This window comes from Myotis myotis, unplaced genomic scaffold (genome assembly GCF_014108235.1).
Source record: "Myotis myotis isolate mMyoMyo1 unplaced genomic scaffold, mMyoMyo1.p scaffold_m19_p_2, whole genome shotgun sequence".
Classification (NCBI taxonomy): Eukaryota; Metazoa; Chordata; class Mammalia; order Chiroptera; family Vespertilionidae; genus Myotis; species Myotis myotis.
The window spans coordinates 84730793-84747483 of record NW_023416324.1 but is presented as its reverse complement, the minus strand read 5'-3'; the positions used below and the strand labels follow the sequence as shown (position 1 = coordinate 84747483).

Below are 16691 nucleotides of genomic sequence, written 5' to 3'. Positions count from 1 at the left end.
TCTGATGCAGGTGTGTGACCCTATTATGGTCTCAGTTTTAAAGGTGAGGAAGCTGATTCATGAAGAGTTAAGTAATTATCTTAAGATCACCCAGCAGGCTCATGGCAAACCAGGATTTGAACCCAAGCAGGCTGGCTCCAGAGCCCTCATGGAGACTCTAAAATTATAGTGATAATACCTCCCTCATTGGGTGATTGTAAGTCAAAGGAGGTGTGTTTGCTTAGGATATACCAAGTATTCACTAAAACTCTATTATTATATCATTACCCACCAGCTCTCTATCAATTCTACCTCCTAACCAGGAAATCTACCATATATTTTCCACAGTTCCAATAATAAGCAGAATGTGTCCAATAAATTGAAACATTTATGAAGATGGAAAAGACAGGAAAATGGTACAGAACTTATCGTCTATGTATTTTTTTTAACAATAATATCTATTACAATGATTTTTCTATACAAATGGAGCCTCTATACTTCTTCCCTTCTTCCTTTGTGTCTCTTATGGTCTCCTTGTGTCCAGCTGGAACTGTGGTGACTGTGGTAAAGTCACAAAGCAGGCTGGGTTTTTAGAAGCACTGAGGCAGACATAGGAGAGGGTGGGCAGTTTGGCTGAGCCCCCTTCATTGTGGTAACCATATCTCCTACCATCCAGCCCCCAAATAGAAGCACTTTGTTTTACAATAGCATATTTAACATTCTGTTTGCTGAAATTTTTTCATAATTATCCTCACCCCTTCTTACCTTCCAAGCCTTCTATAGGGTGTCCCAAAATTCATGCAAGATTTGCAATTTAATTTAATTTCAAATCTTACGTGAACTTTGGGTCACCCTATATTTAATGTAGAAACATCATCCTGTTTCTTTCCAATGAGGAAACAAATGACCCCAGCATTCCCCAGATCCATTCTTGTACTGCGTTCAAAGAAAAACAACTCTTCCTGCTAAATGCCTGCTTGCTGTACATTATAGCAAATGCGTGGCAAGTGCTACGTTTCCTTGGGTGGTAGATCAAGATGTCCTAGTTAGAACTGAGTTGGCTAAAGCTAGAGCACATTACATCTATATGGTAGAATCTGGAGGGTAAGGAAGATGTCCCTGATTTAAAATTTCCTCTTCTCCATCTACTCCCCCAAACCCACTTTATTTGAGAAGCAAACTTCTTTCACAGTAAGAAATGTGACTTAAAATGCAACTAGCAGGGGAGTAGTGCCTTGGTGATAAACCAGTTGAAATCAATGAGAACAAATTCTTCTTTACAAACACATTTTGATAAAGTAAAATTGGAAGGAACCCCTGGATATTAGGTGCTTCAAAAGGGGACTTAGTCAAAACAAATGCCACAAAAAGGAAATGTGATATAGGAAAAAACCTGATGTATTGAAGGGCTACTTCACGCACACAGTAGACAGTAGACATTTCTGTGGAAAATCCTGGCCCTTGGTTATCAGCACTTTAAGAGCAACATGGTAGAGGTAGAATAAAAAACCCAACAATTTCCTATCTTGAAAAAAAGTGCATTTTTTATCTAAGAAAAGGCAATGTTTTCACACCAAAAATATCTACACAGTTAAGGATCCACTGCAGAGCTGCCCAGTCATTGGATGAATGTTTTAGCAAATGACTTAGTCAAAAGACCTGGGTTTCCCCTTGGCCTGTGTGCTCAGTGGTTAGAGCATCATCCTGCACACCGAAGGGTCTCAGGTTCAGTTCTCAGTCAGGGGCACATACCTGGGTTGCAGGTTCACTCCCTGCCCACCCACCACTCACATCCAGCTGAGTGCAGGAGGCAACCTGTCAATGCGTCTCTCTTCTCTTCTCTCTCTCTCTCTCTCTCTCTCTCTCTCTCTCTCTCTCTCTCTCTCTTTCTCTCTCTCTCTCTCTCTCTCCTTTCCACTCTTTCTGAAAAGCAATGGGAAAAAGTCCTCATGTGAGAATTAACCAAAGAATAAAAACAAAAGACCTGGGTTTCATACAACTGCCAGCTGATTTCTCAACAGAAACTATGCAGGCCAGAAGGGAGTGGCAAGAAATATTCAAAGTGATGAATAGCAAGACCCTACAACCAAGATTACTCTACCCAGCAAAGCTAACATTTAGAATTGAAGAGCTTCATAGATGAAAAAGCCAAAGGAGTTCATCACCACCAAACCAGTATTGTATGAAATGCTGAAGGGTATTCTTTAAGAAGAGGAAGAAGAAGAAAAAGGTAAAGATAAACATTATGAACAACAAAATGAAAACAAATACATATCTATCAACAAATGAATCTAAAAATCAAGTGAATAAAAAATCTGATGAACAAAATAACCTCGTGAATATAATAGAATCAGGGGCATAGAAAGGGAGTGTACTGACAATTCTTGGGGGGAAGAGGGTGTGGGAGGTACGGGAAGAGATTGGACAATAATCTTACACCTATGGATGAGGACAGTGGTGGGGGTGGGGGTGGGGTAAGGTCATGGGGTGGGTTGGGAACTGGGTGGAGGGGAGCTATGGGGGGGAAAAAGAGGAACAACTGGAATAATCTGAACAATAAAGCTTTATTTTTTTAAAAAAGAATTATAGAGGAAAAAAAGACGTGGGTTTCAGTTTTAGCTGTGTCATTTGACCAGTTGCCCGACCTTACATAAGTCACCTCATCTATTCCACTGCAGTCTCTCACTGTAATTTCTGTGGAGTGGGGGATATAGTAATACTTCCCAGGACTGTTGTGAACATTAAATAAGATCATGCAGTCAGTGTGCTGACTGAATCATAAATTAGTACCTAAATGTTAGCAATTAATATTTTGATCCAATGATGTTAACCAGCACCAAGATTGAAGAGAAAAATCAAACAAAATAAAAACCTAGTTCCCACCATATTGAACATTAAGAAAAGAGGGTCACCTCAAGCGGAGAGCCTTATAAAGCTAAATTACAAATGAAAAGGGTGTTGCAATAAACGGGTCAAAATATTAGCTCTCCCTCATTGCAGCAGCCTTAACCCCTCCTCCAGGTGTGTCTGGTTGACATCACTCACAGTGCTCTAAAAAGGCAATGGGCATCAATTAAGATTTAGCTCAGAGCCTCTGAAGTAGCCAGTGATTTAGTTTCTAGGATTAAGAAAGACAAAATCATACCGATGGCGGGATAAGCATAACATTCCTTTCCATTGTGATCATCCTACATCAAGGAAAGGTTTGAAATGTAGGCAGTGTAGTATGAGGTGCCTGCTAAAGTTATTAGACGGTTGAACTTTTGAAAAACAGAGCAGCACAAATGTGTTTTATCAATCTTTACTGTTGGTAAGAATCTTGGAGAAAGCAAATGTGACTCATCCCCACTGCAGCTCACTCTGAAATGGATCAACCTTCTAAAGCACTCATCATGCCTGTTAGATTCAGGTCCATCCACGTGGAGTCTCCTCTCCCTTCAGTCATTCAAATGTCCTGTGCTCTCTTCCTAAATGCTGCAGACTGTCATTAGGTTCAGAATAAGCTGCAGTTAGTAGGTCTCTCAGCTTCTCTTACAAGGAACTTATTTTTCAGTGGAAATTTTTGTAATGGTTTTTGTCTGATTTTTAACTCTTCCATAGACCATACTCCCCAACTCAGTCCTTGGCAATGGGACTCTAAAGAGTGAATGATACCACTTTGGATCAACTAATTTCTGTAATTCCTTAAATTTAGCTACTCACTTTCTTGGCACCTTCCACACAGCACCATGGTGAATAAATTCTGCAGAGCTATGAAATGTCTGAACTCGGAGAGATTTACAAGACTGGATTTGGGCTCTCAGTGTGGTCAGGAGTAGCCAGCCAAAGCCTCAGTGTTTCAGGGAACCACTTGCATTTAATTTACAGTGGGGCCTTGACTTACGAGTGTACCGACTAACGAGTTTTTTGAGATACCAGCTGTCTCTCCACGATGTTTTGCATTGAGTTGACAGAGTAATTTGAGTTAACGAGCTCCTTAATGAGCTCAGTCTCGGAACGAATTAAACTCGTAAGTCAAGGCCCCACTGTACTGGTTGAAGGTGATACAGTGTTTGGCAAGGTCGCCCAGCTCAGTGACCAAGGTGCTGCTTAGAACTTACTGTGGTAACCTGACAACTACTCCCCTCTTTCCCAGCCCCCAAGGCCATTCGGAAGTTATAAAGAGAGATGGGCATGGAGGTTAACCAGAAATCCAAACAGATGGAGAAAGGCTTTCAACTTAAAAAATAAAACAATGATGATTTATTTAACTTGCAAATAAAATAAACACAATTTAATTTATGAATTATATTTAGTCCCCTGATTCCTCATTAGCACAGAATCAAGAGTTGTCTGTAACTTTTTTTTCTTTGTATTATGAGTCACACTGAGGTAATTATGATAACACTTGGGTACATTACAAATCAACACACAATGAAACAAATAATCCCAATAGTTTTCCTACTTTAAAGCAACTTCAAAAAAATTCCATGCTGGCAGGGACTGATGATCTTGTTCCCACAGGGCCACATACTATAGACACTCCATAAATGTTTGTCAGACTGGTGACTAGTACACAGATTGGTCTACATGAAAACAAAGGAAAACAAACTTTATTTTATTTCTCACCTGAGAATATATTTATTGATGAGAGAGAGAAAAAGAGAGAGAGACATTGATCAGTTGCCTCCTATACTTGTAGGACCAGGGATGGAACCTGCAATCCTTTGCTGTACAGGGTGACACTCCAACCAGCTGAACCACCCAGCCAGGGAAAGTAAACTTTAAAAAATTATCCTTGTATTTCATTTTAATATTTGTACTATGTGCTCCCCTTTATCACTTAGGTATCTTTACAGTGGCTGAGCTGAACTTAATTGGATTGTTTCATTCATCCCCTTTTATTTGTTTACTAGAGGCCCGGTACATGAAATTCATGCACAGGTGGGTCCCTAGGCCTGGTCGGCGAACAGGACTGATCAGGGTCAGGCCGATCAGGCCCAGGCCGGAGAGGAGGTGATGGTTGCCAGGCCGAACATGGAAGGAATGGATGCTGGATGCTGACACCGCCATTGTTAGCACCCCACCACCATGCAGTTAACCTGCCTCCCCCCTCCTCCTTCCTTTGCTGCCATACCACCACTGTGACTAGTGGGCGGATGGCCAATCAGGGCTTGCTGACCAGGGGGAGGGATAGGACATGGGAGGTTGGCTGTCTGCCCCAAGGAAAGAGCCGGCCCTCATCCGCCCTGGGAAAGGTGCTGCATCCACTGTCACTCACCCCCAGTTCCCTGTCCCAGACTGGGGCCTGGCCCGGGGAAGGGACCATAGGAGGTTGGCCAGCAGGCCCAGATCAGGTGATCAGGGCTTGCTGGCCTGGGGGAGGGATCTCGGGAGGTTGGCTGGCTAGGGGAGGTTGGTTATGGGAGCACACTGACCACCTGGGGGCAGCTCCTGCATTGAGCATCTGCCCCCTGGTGGTCCGTACACATCATAGTGACTGGTTATTCTGGTTGCTTAGGCTTTTATATATATAGATTGTTTTTTCATTTTCCATGGTCTTCTATTCTGAAATTCTCTTTTCTTGTCAAATCCTACACATTCTTTTTTTTTTTTTTAAATATTATTTATGGTTTTTAGAGAGAGAGAGAAAGGGAGAGATAGAAACATCAATGACAGAGAAATATCCATTGGCTGCCTCCCACAAGTCCCCTACTAGGGATCGAGCCTGCAACCTGGACATGTGCCCTGACTAGGAATCAAACTAGTGACCTCTCTTTGCATTAGCTGACACTCAACCACTGAGCCACATTGGCTGAGCAAACCCTACTCATTCTTTTTTAAAAAAATATTTTTATTGATTTCAGAGAGGAAGGGAGAGGGAAAGAGAGATAGAAACATCAATGATGAGAGAGAATCATTGATTGGCTACCTCCTGCACGCCCCCTACCAGGGATCAAGCTCACAACCTGGGCATGTGCCCTTGACTGGAATCGAACCCGGGATCCTTCAGTCTGCAGGCCAATGCTCTATCCACTGAGCCAAATCGGCTAGGGCCCCTACTCATTCTTTAGGCCTCTTGTCTTTTATAAAAACTTATTCTCTCTCCTTCTCTTCCTCCTACTAGCTAATGTGTATTCAGCATTTATTCTGTCAGATACTATTTTAGGTACCTTGCATATATCAACTCACAAAACACTCAAGGCCATATATTGACTCATAAAATCTTCAAAACCACCCAGTGAGGTAGGACTGTTTTACCTCCCTTCTGCAGATGAGAAACTAAGAAATAGAAAAGTAAAGTAACCCTCTCGACAGCGCACAGCCGGTGGGTGATGGAGGTGGGATTCAAGCCCAGGCAGTGGCTCCAGAACTGCCCTCTTCAGCACCCCACCAGTTACTCTTAGATCTGCCAATTTCCTGAACTCCAATGATCTTTTTGTTTTAAACAAGAAAAGTGATCATTATGATCATTTTATTAGAAAAGGAACTTATACTGTTTGTTCTATTGTATTTGGTGCTTTAAATTTAGTTCACATCTTTTTATGTCTCTGTGTATGGATCAGCTTTATTCTTTTTTAACAGTAGCATGGTATTCCAAAGTGTGAATTGCCAAATTGTAATAAGAACCCTACTGATGGATTTTGGACTGTTTTCATGTTTGTAATGTCATGCACAACTGCATTTTAAATTGCCTCAAAAGGAAGAAACCGAAACCATGCTGGGTTGAACTGAAATAGAGAGTGTTGGGCCAAAAGGCTCTTAAAAAATGATAAATTATGCAGCAGAGAAAAAAAAATGGCATAGAAGTGAGCAAAATTGTCTCAGTATTGTTGGGGATATTGTTGGGAAGTTAAATGATTTATGTGAAAAATCTTTTTCCTATGCAACATTTAACTATGGAATAGACACATTTTACTGTTAGACCATCCTGGCAGGGACACAAGGGGACCAATCACAGGCCTGCTTAGAGTAAGATAGTATATGGAAGCATTACTGAGGTTTTCCTATGGCTGGAGCAAGCTGTCAGCAACATCTTCTCTGAAAAATGCTTAGGCCAAAAATAGTCTTTGCTCTACTATATTGAGTTGAACTCTGTTTTCAATCAGGCTGCTATTCAAACCCTGGAGTAGTTCCAAAATTGCTTTCCTGAGGAAAAGTCTGTCTTTGCAACAGATTGTGCGGCCAGATAAAGTGGGCTTCTTACTTTCACAATGGATTGCCAGACCTGCAGCCACTTGTCCTGTGTGCAAGAGGATGGCTCCCACTCAGTTCGCTGGCAAAGGGATCAGCTCGCAGGTCCCATAGTACACTGGTGCAAGTCTGCCCATGGCCACATATATACGTAACAGCAAGTGGCACATATAATCCCATCATTTTAGGAAATGGATTATTAGTTCTAAACAACTGAACTGTTGCCTTCATTTCTAATGCTTCCCCTTGCTTCAGTACACACACACACACACACACACACACACACACACACACGTGTGTGTGTGCATGCAGAGAGAGAGAGAAAGAGAGAGAGAGAGGCCAATAAAGTAAATAATTTAAAGTAACCAAAAAAAATGAATGCCACTCTAGCAGTCCTAAGTTTATTTTATTTTAAATACAACTTTATGCAATCTGTTAATCCTCACTGTCAGTTATAGCTGAATTATGCATGCTTTTGAAAGCTGTGTAATGGATAGCATCTTGTGCATAATTGTTGAAATATGTTTTAATTGTATAATTTACATCTGAGGTTCCTTGTCAACCATAAAGTCCATAAAGACACAACCTCACTATATTCCAATACCATATTTTAAGGAAAAATTGGATTTGATTGGCTTGAGTGCTTCTTGAGGGTATGGAACCTACTGCACATGTTTTTAATTACTTGGATACTTCCTGCATGTGAGGATGGGGACTTTGCTTGGCTTCACTACTGAATCTTCAACACTTAGCACTGTGTCTGGCCCATAGTGGGCCCTTAACAAATGTTGAATAAATAACTAACTTACTTTCTGAAATAAGACATGGTATCTGTGCTGGTTTATCTTTTCTTAATTTTTTTCCTTTATTGATTAAGGTATTACAAATGTGTCCTTATCCTCCCCTTGCCCCCCCCCCCCCCGTCCGCCCACTCATGCCCTCGCCTCCCCTCCACCACCCCCCGCCCAGTGTCTTTATCCATTGGTTATGCTTATATGCATGCATACAAGTCCTTTGGTTGATCTTATGTGTCAACTTGGCTAGGCTAAGACACCCAAACATTTGATCAAACATGATTTTAGATGTTGCTGTGAAGTTATATTTTAGGTAAGAGTAACAAAGTCAGTCAATTCTGTGTAAAGCAAATAAGTCTCCATAAGGTAATTGGCCTCATTTAATCAGTTGAAGGTCTTAAGAGAAGAAAGACGGACTTTTCCTGAGCTATAATGCTGCCGGCAGACTTTGCACTCAACTGCAACATAACTCTTCCCTGGGTCTCCAGCCTGCCAGCTTAGGCTGCAGATTTTTATAGTTTCCATAAATGCATGAGCCTATTCCTTAAAATAAATCTCTATGTATACGTATTCGTAGACACACACATCCTAGTGGTTCTGTTTCTCTGAGGAACCTCTAACCATACAGTATCCCTTAGTTATTTACTCTTTCAATGAATCCATCAATACATTTCATTCCAAAAATCACACTCATCCACCAAACCCTCACACCCACCAAAGCCAGACACAACCCCTGACACCAGCTACTGACTTCAACTTCTCCACTAGGCAGAGTGTCACCTCCTCACGGTTTCGTTTCTCTAGTGATGCAAAGCACCTGCACATGTTCTCTCTAGCGAAGCAGGTGCTGAGAGAGCCCTGCGCATGATGAAGCCATGCTGCAACGGCGGCAGGTGAGGCCCCGGCTCCCCACTGGGCTCTTAGGGGAAAATACTTCCCATGGTGAAGCTAAGTGGCTGATGGTATCACTTCCTCTAAATATTTCCACTCTTTACGAGTGAAGCTGTGGGCGGGGAATTTCAGAGTCATGGAAACTAGTCAGAAGGTTACAAAGGGTTCACAAACACTGTGCTAATTAGTCCCATACACTGTAAGGAGAAGATGACTCTAAAAATACATTGGTACAAAATGTGGTCCTCTTCCGCATTCAGCAAAGCGATGGGTCCTGGCGGCGCCTGTTTGCCCATCTGGAGGAGGATGTGTTCATAAAGAGTTTTCATAGACACCCTTCCACCCGGGCTTATGTGGCAGGGGAAGTGGGCTGGGAGGGTGAAAGCTTTCCTGAGTGTGCCGGCAATCAACACGATTTTTCATCCCTGAGTACGTTTTATCTCAGGAGTCCGTGGTACCCCTTCCTTGTCTGTTTCAGGTCTCTGCCCTCTCTTGATGTTTTTTTTTTCTTCTGATCCTCAAGTTCTTAATTCATTCACTTCTTATCCACAGTTAAAACCTATTTCTAGCATAAGACAAAGCTTCTTGCCTGTGCTGGTAATATTTAATACGTCAGAGAAGGAGAAATTTGGAGAGCATTGTGCCTTCCTGAAGTTACATTCTGAGGCTTCATCTCTGGCAATTACTGAGCACTGCCCATTGATAGAAGTGATAGATGTCATATGTCTGAACATGTTCAGACATATGACATCTATCACTTCTATCACTTCACATCTATTTGCATCGGCATGGATGACCCTCCAATATAATGTGGAGCCCGAGAGCCAGTTTTGGAAAAATAAATATGTTGTGATTACACTAGTGAAAATTTCCCAAACAGGCAAAAATAAACTGCATATACACATAAATTATATGTCAATTAATTTGTATGGAAATATATAAAAATTGCATATACACATATGCACTTATGTGTTCCTTTATATAAATTGTCCCACATTTCTTTTTATTTAAAGACAATTCTATTTAAAAGAAAAAAAACGTTTATACCACTCCTGAAAATAAAAACATTGCCATTGCAGTTACTAGCAAATAATCATGAAAAATAAATTCAAAATAAAAAAACACCCACAAACCATGCTATTACCTTTTAGCTAGCTACCATTGCCTACCAATGGCTCGTAGCCTGAGATCCACTTTCTCTTTGTTAAAAAAGTAAATGACAATGGATAGAGGATGTTAAGATCAGGCCTAAATTAAAAGAGTGAAAATGAAAACGCTTTCTCTCTGTGACAAAGTCTAGTGATTCAATGTGATTTAATAACACATCTGTGTATTTTTTAAATATATTTTTATTGATTTCAGAGAGTAAGGGAGAGGGAGAGAGAGATAGAAACATCAATGATGAAAGGGAATCATTGATCGGCTGCCTCCTGCATACCCCCAACTGGGGATCGAGCCCGCGACCCAGGCATGTGCCCTTGACCGGAATCAAACCTGGGACCCTTTGGTCCACAGTCCGACGCTCTATCCACTGAGCCAAACCAGCTAGGTCAACACATCTGTGTATTGCACACAATATAAAATTATTATATGGTGCCCCACACTTTGGAAATTTTGATGAGATGAGAAGAAGGTGGACAGAGAAGCAGAAGGAAACTGGAGGGGAATAATAGGATGTGTCTCCATGGGTGCAGCTTCATGCAAGGCACGAAGAGTTGAAAGGAGTTCTCCCTGTAATAGTTAACCTGGGTCCTTCCTCCCAGGGGATCTCAGAGGGGAGGAGGAGGACCTTCATCCCAGGGGATCTCAGAGGGGAGGAGGAGGACCTTCCCCCATAGGGCCTTGAGATGGCTATGAGGAATATCAAAACGCAGACACCTAAGGTCAAAGAGTTGGTCACTGGAGAACAGAGGATGAACCAACTTGAGTATCCACAGCATGTGTTGCAGGTGGTTTTGGGTTCCTCCAGAAGCCGCCCTCACATAGGATTCAAGTGCATGTGGTTTAAGAAGTGATCCCAGGACACCCTGGTGGGGAGTTAGCAGTGGGGGAAGTAAAAGGAGAGAAAGGAAAGCCATGAAGGGCACAGCAACTACTGTGGGCAACTGGAACTTAAACCCATGTGGAAACTTTGGGAAAAGGTCAGACATGTATCTTGAGAGTTATTCCACTCATGCCTGAGTGAACTGGGATCCTTATAGCCCAGTGGTTCCCAACCTTTTTTTGGCCATGCCCCACATAAGCATCTCTAAAATCCTAATGCCCTCCCCACCGAGACATATAATTCTCAGTTTTTCAAAAAGGAAACTCTTATTCATGTAGAGGGAGCCTAAAAGGCCTTTAACTTGGTCTAAACAAGCCTCCAAAGAACATGGCATCCATGAAAGAGAAAACTAAAAGAACGAAAGGACAGTTGCAGTACTAAGGAAGAAATCATTAAGAAGTTGTTTAAAAGAAATAAAAATGGGAAGTGGTATGGAAAAAATAGTAAATAAAGTTTCAAAACATATAATAGAGAACTGAAATGTAAAAATATGTCATAATACATATTTACATTCTGTATATGAGGCCCCTAGAACCATAAGAAATGCAAAAAATTCACTATTAATAACTCATTCTCAAATTGCCCCCCCCCCCTTAAAAATCAAATTGCCCTCCTGTGGGGCATGTGCCCTACAGTGGGAACCACTGTTAAAGCCCATTGGAGAGTTAATTTGGGGGCATTTTCATTTGCCTTTGGGCAATTACAGTGGTGCTGCCTGGTTTGGAGAAAGTCCTCAAGTCTTGATTCAGGCTGCTAGGAGTCAGCCCAGTCCTGATGAGGCCTGAAGGACTGTAGGTAGGACCCTGACTGCTTCTATGACACCCTTCTCTGCTAGCAGCTTAAAAATATTATCACATTTAATCCTTACCACAGCCCTCAGCATAGCTATTTCCCTTATTTTCATATAGAGGAAGAGGCACCAGGAATTATAACATTGACCAAAGTATACATCCTGTATTCTTCTTCACCTCTGGTTATACCTTCTGAGTCTTCCTTTTTTTTTAAATATTGAAGTGAAATTCACATAACATACATTAGCCTTTTTAAAGAGAAAGTTGTTTGATATTCAATATATTCAGAATGCTGTGTAATCAGCACCTCCATCTAGTTTGAAAACATTTTTATCACCCCAAATGGAAACTCCATTCCCTTTAAGCAGTTGCTTCCCATTTTTCACTACCACCAGCCCCTGGTAACCGTCAAGCTGCCTTCTTCCTCTGCTGATTTACGTATTCTGGATATTTGATATAGATAGAATCATATACTTTTTGTTCCTGGATTCTTCCACTTAGCACAATGTTTTTGCAACTTGTCAATGCTGTAGCATGTATCAGTACTTCATTCTTTTCTGTTGCTGAATAAACTCTATTGTATGGTTACACCACATTCACTTGTTGATGGACATTTAAGTTGTTTCCACTTTTTTGCTATTGTGGGTAGTGGTCCTATGAAAATGCATGTACACGTACTTATTTGAGTCCCTATTTTCAGTTCTTTTGGATTTATAACTAGGAGTGGAATTGCTGGGCCATGGGGTAATTTTGTGTTTAACTTTTCAAGAAACTATCCTAGCCTTCTTGAAGTGCTCATTCTCCTGTACCTCTATTTAAATGTTAGAATTTCTCGAGGTTCCATTCTAAGCTACCCTTCTCTTTTCTCATTTTTTGCTGTTAAGTATAGTCATATACTGCATGACAGTGTTTCGTCAATGACAGGCTGCATGTAGAACAGTGGTCCCGTGAGATCATAACGGAGCTGCAAATTTTCCATTGAATAGTGATGTTGTAGCCATGATGACATCCAAGCAGAATGCATTACAAATGTGTTTGTGGCAATGCTGGCGTAAACAAATCTACTGTGCTGCTAGTCATATAGAAGTATAGCACTTACAATTATGTACAGTAAATAATACTCAATAAGGAGAATTAATGGCTATGTTTCTAGCTTATGTACTTCCTATACTGCACTTTTTATCATTATTTTAGTGTGCTCTTTCTACTTATTAAAAAAGTTTGCTGTAAACTAGTATACTGTGATATACTGGCAGTAGCCTTATACATCTGGTGTTTGCAGTGTCTCTTGATTATACAATTTTTTCCTGTGCTTGATTTAATTTCATGTTATTTTGTTTATCATGGCCCCCAAATGTTTGTACAATGACAAAATTGCCTAACGAACATTTCTCAGAACATATGCCCATCAGTAATCAATGCCTGACTGTATGTATCACCTGTACTCATGGCTTCAATTACCATCTGGGTCTGGGTATCCTTGCTGTCCACCACCAAGTCCTGTTGATTTTCCTTTCTAAGCTGACTAATTTCTAGTTGTATATTCTGTCTCCACTGTCACCACTCTTATCTTGTCTGTACTCCTATAGACGTCCTTGTGTGGCTGACTTTATTGATCTAACTGGTCTCCCTGTCCATAGACAAGGCCCTTCTCATCCATTCTCTATTCCATACCAGGAGGGATTCCTTTAAAATGCAGGTCAGATCACAGAACCTCTAGCGTGTTCACCTTCCAGAACAAGCAACATTTTTAATGCTGTCCTTTTAGGCTCGTTTTGAGCTACTCCCCTCTTCCCTCTGGCCACTGGCTTTAATTGAGCTGGACAATTCTGTGGTCTCCTGTCTGAGGGCATGGTAAACTGTTCCCTCGGTCTGGAGCATTAGCCTTGTGAACTCACAGTTTTTCCAGTTCTCATATCCATCTTCCTTATGGAAACCTCCCCAACTCCAGGTGAGATCAGGTCCACCACAGTATGTTCTGGTCCTCATCACATTTGTGTACTTTTAAAAAGTATATATTTTTATTGATTTCAGAGGGGAAGGGAGAGGGAGAGAGAGATAGAAACATCAAGGGTGAGAGAGAATCATTGATTGGCTGCCTCCTGCATACCGCACACTGGGGATTGAGCCCACAATCCAGGCATGTGCCCAGACCAGGAATCAAACCATGACCTCCTGGTTCATAGGTCGATGCTCAACCACCTAGCCATGCTAGTCAGACACATTTGTGTACTCACTAATTAACGTCTGGACTGTACTTTTGAGAGGAGATGGGGCAATGTCAGTTTTGCTTCAACTTATGTAAGTTTTGACTTAAAAGTGGATATTCACTAGATGTCTGTTAAATTAATTAATGGGAAATGGTGGAGCTCTAACTCAAAACTGATTTCATGTTCTTCCCTTTCCACTGCTCCACCTGCCCCATCCTTACAACAGGAATGTCCTTGAAAATAACCAAACTGGGGAAGAAACAGAAGCAAGAAGGAAAACCGCGGGGCTGGTTCCCAGGCTCTGTCATGGGCATTGCTCCTCCCCCCACTTCTGGGTAGGAAACCAGCTTCCCAGGGAAAGGAGGGCTCTCCTGCGGGAGGGAAAAGCACTGGACTACCCACTCCACCTCTCGTCACCAGCACAGGGAGAAGACTGCCTGCCCTCCACACAGCATCAGCATGTCGCAGTCACCCCTTACCCAGGGGAGATAACATTCCAAACCGCCAGAACCTGGGATAGCACCAAACTTTATATAAACTACTAGAGGCCCGATGCATGAAAATTCGTGCAAGATTAGGCCTTCCTTCCCCCAGCTGCCAGCACCAACTTCCCTCCGGCACCTGGGACCCGGGCTGCTTTGCTCCAGCTACCACTGCCAGGCACCCAGGACCTGAGCTGCTTCGCTCTGGCCTCCCAGGTTGCTTTGCTCTGGCCGCTGCTGCCACCCACCGGTTCCCCGTGGTTTCCCATTTGCCATGCTGAGATCGGAGCCTGTAGGCGGGGGTTGGGGGTGGGGTGGTGGTGGTGGTGGTGTGTGTGTGTGTGTGTGTGTGAGGGAAACGAGAGGTGGTCAATGCACCGCATGGCGACTGGTCAAGCGGTCGTTCTGGTCATTACGCTTATGGTGCCTGGCCTTTTATTATATAGGCTTTCTTTACTATACACACATACCTATGATAAAGTTTCATGCATAAATTAGGCACAGAGATTAGCAATAATAACTAATAATAAAATAGAATAATTATAATAATATACTGTAATAAAAGTTACATGAGTGTGGTCTCTCTCAAAATATCTTATTTTACTGAACTCACCTTTTCACTTAAAGGTCAGATTTTACAGCTTCTCTTTGGCATATCTGAATGGCCAGAATCCCTACTTGGGTCCATTATGAAATAAAATAAGGCTTCCTTGAACACAAGCATTGTAATGCCGAGACAGTCAATCTGATAACTGAGCCGGCTACTGTGACTAGCAGGTGGGGAGTAGATACATGTGGAGATGCTGGACCAAAAGATGATTCGCATTCCATGCAGGATGGAGCAGGACAGTGCAAGATGTCATTGTGTTACTCAGAACGGTGCATAATTGAAAACTTGGGGATTGTTTATTTCTGGAATTTTCCACTTAATATTTTTGGACCACAGTTGACGGCCAGGTAACTAAAACCACGAAAGTAAAACCTCAGATGGGGGAACTATTGTATAACCCTTTTAGAATAGCTTCCCCCTTTGAAGTTGTATATGTTCTTTCTTTTTAAATAATTTCAACAAGACAAAAAGTGCCCTTGAATCCTTTGTGGAAGAAAGGCAATTGCATGGATGAATGAGTTAAATGAATTAATAAATATAGAGAAAAGTGTGAATGGAGCTGTTGGTGTGGCCCAGTATGGACAGATAGAACAAGTGCAATTTGTCCCCAACCCCCTAGAAGGGATGCTGATGACCAGTTCTCTGCAGAGCTGGGACACACACTGAGTTCAATTCTCAATCACCATTTCTTGCCCCCCTTGGAGTCTTTCCCAGAGAAGCTGAATATGGATGGCAGCATAAGTGACTCTAATCCATCACTAAGTGGAAGTGACAGCCCACACTCTGAAGTACTGAAATAGTTTAGGAAAAGCAAAAGCTCTAGGTTATCACAGGTAAGCTCTCTGAGGACGGTAGGGAGAGGGAGGAGCCATCTACTTTACACACCAGGAAGTACCTGCCCAGGATGATTTAAAAAAATAGAATCACAGAGGCTTTAAGTTGCATTAAAGCCAGTGCCTTCAGGTCAACTTGAAGGAGGCCTAGAATCATTGTTTCTCCTCTGGGGCATGTTGAGTCCCTCCCACCTCCATTGAAGGGGTGTTAACGGTGGGAAACACCACCAGATGTCTGACACCAACTCAGGAAGTCAGAGTCTGAGTGAGTCTCCCCACTTCTCCCCTCAGTTCACAGCAAGGGTTTGAGAACTCACCCAGGGCAGCACCGTTGGTGGCTCCTCTGGTCTCCCTGGTGTCCTTGCCTTTCTCTGGGCAGCAGGCAGGAGGTGGTAGCTCAGTTCTGAATCATGATCCAACTTCTCTTGTTGCAGCCACCAGCCTTGCTTCTAAAGGCAGCTGCAAGCATTTCCCTACTGAGCAACCACACACGTAGAGTATGAGTGGCGTAAGCGTGTGTGTTTTTCCTTCCGGTGCTGTGAAGTGATGTTGTCTCAATTTGTTTCCTCTCTGAGCTTTTTTTTTTTTCCTCTCTGTCAGAACTGATACACAGTGGACGATTTGTAGTTTAGGGACAGGTAAAAAATCTAGTTTGAATCTATACTGTTTGCTACCTTGAGAAAGACGGGTGATCTTTTAATTATTAATGCAATACCACTCTGTGGAATGCACTTTCTAATTGGCATAAGCCCCTTTCGAGGCTGCATAGAGGCAAAAATTAGTCTATTTTAAGGCCAACCAAATTGGGATTTTTGTGGCTTTATGGACTCCATATGTTCCAGAGTTCCACTATAAATTGACACAAAACATCCTTCCATTTTACA

The 16691-nt window shown here is 42.1% G+C and overlaps 1 protein-coding gene across 1 annotated transcript in view; it reads right to left on the bottom strand.

Moving 5' to 3' along the window:
* The window catches only part of NEDD9 (neural precursor cell expressed, developmentally down-regulated 9), a 182335-nt gene extending 166056 nt beyond the window's left edge, over window positions 1-16279 (bottom strand). Inside the window, exon 1 of the mRNA XM_036347075.1 lies at window positions 16125-16279. The gene's annotated coding sequence lies outside the window, so the exon portion shown is untranslated. The remainder of the gene's footprint in view (window positions 1-16124) is intronic.
* Window positions 16280-16691: the final 412 nt, after the last annotated feature.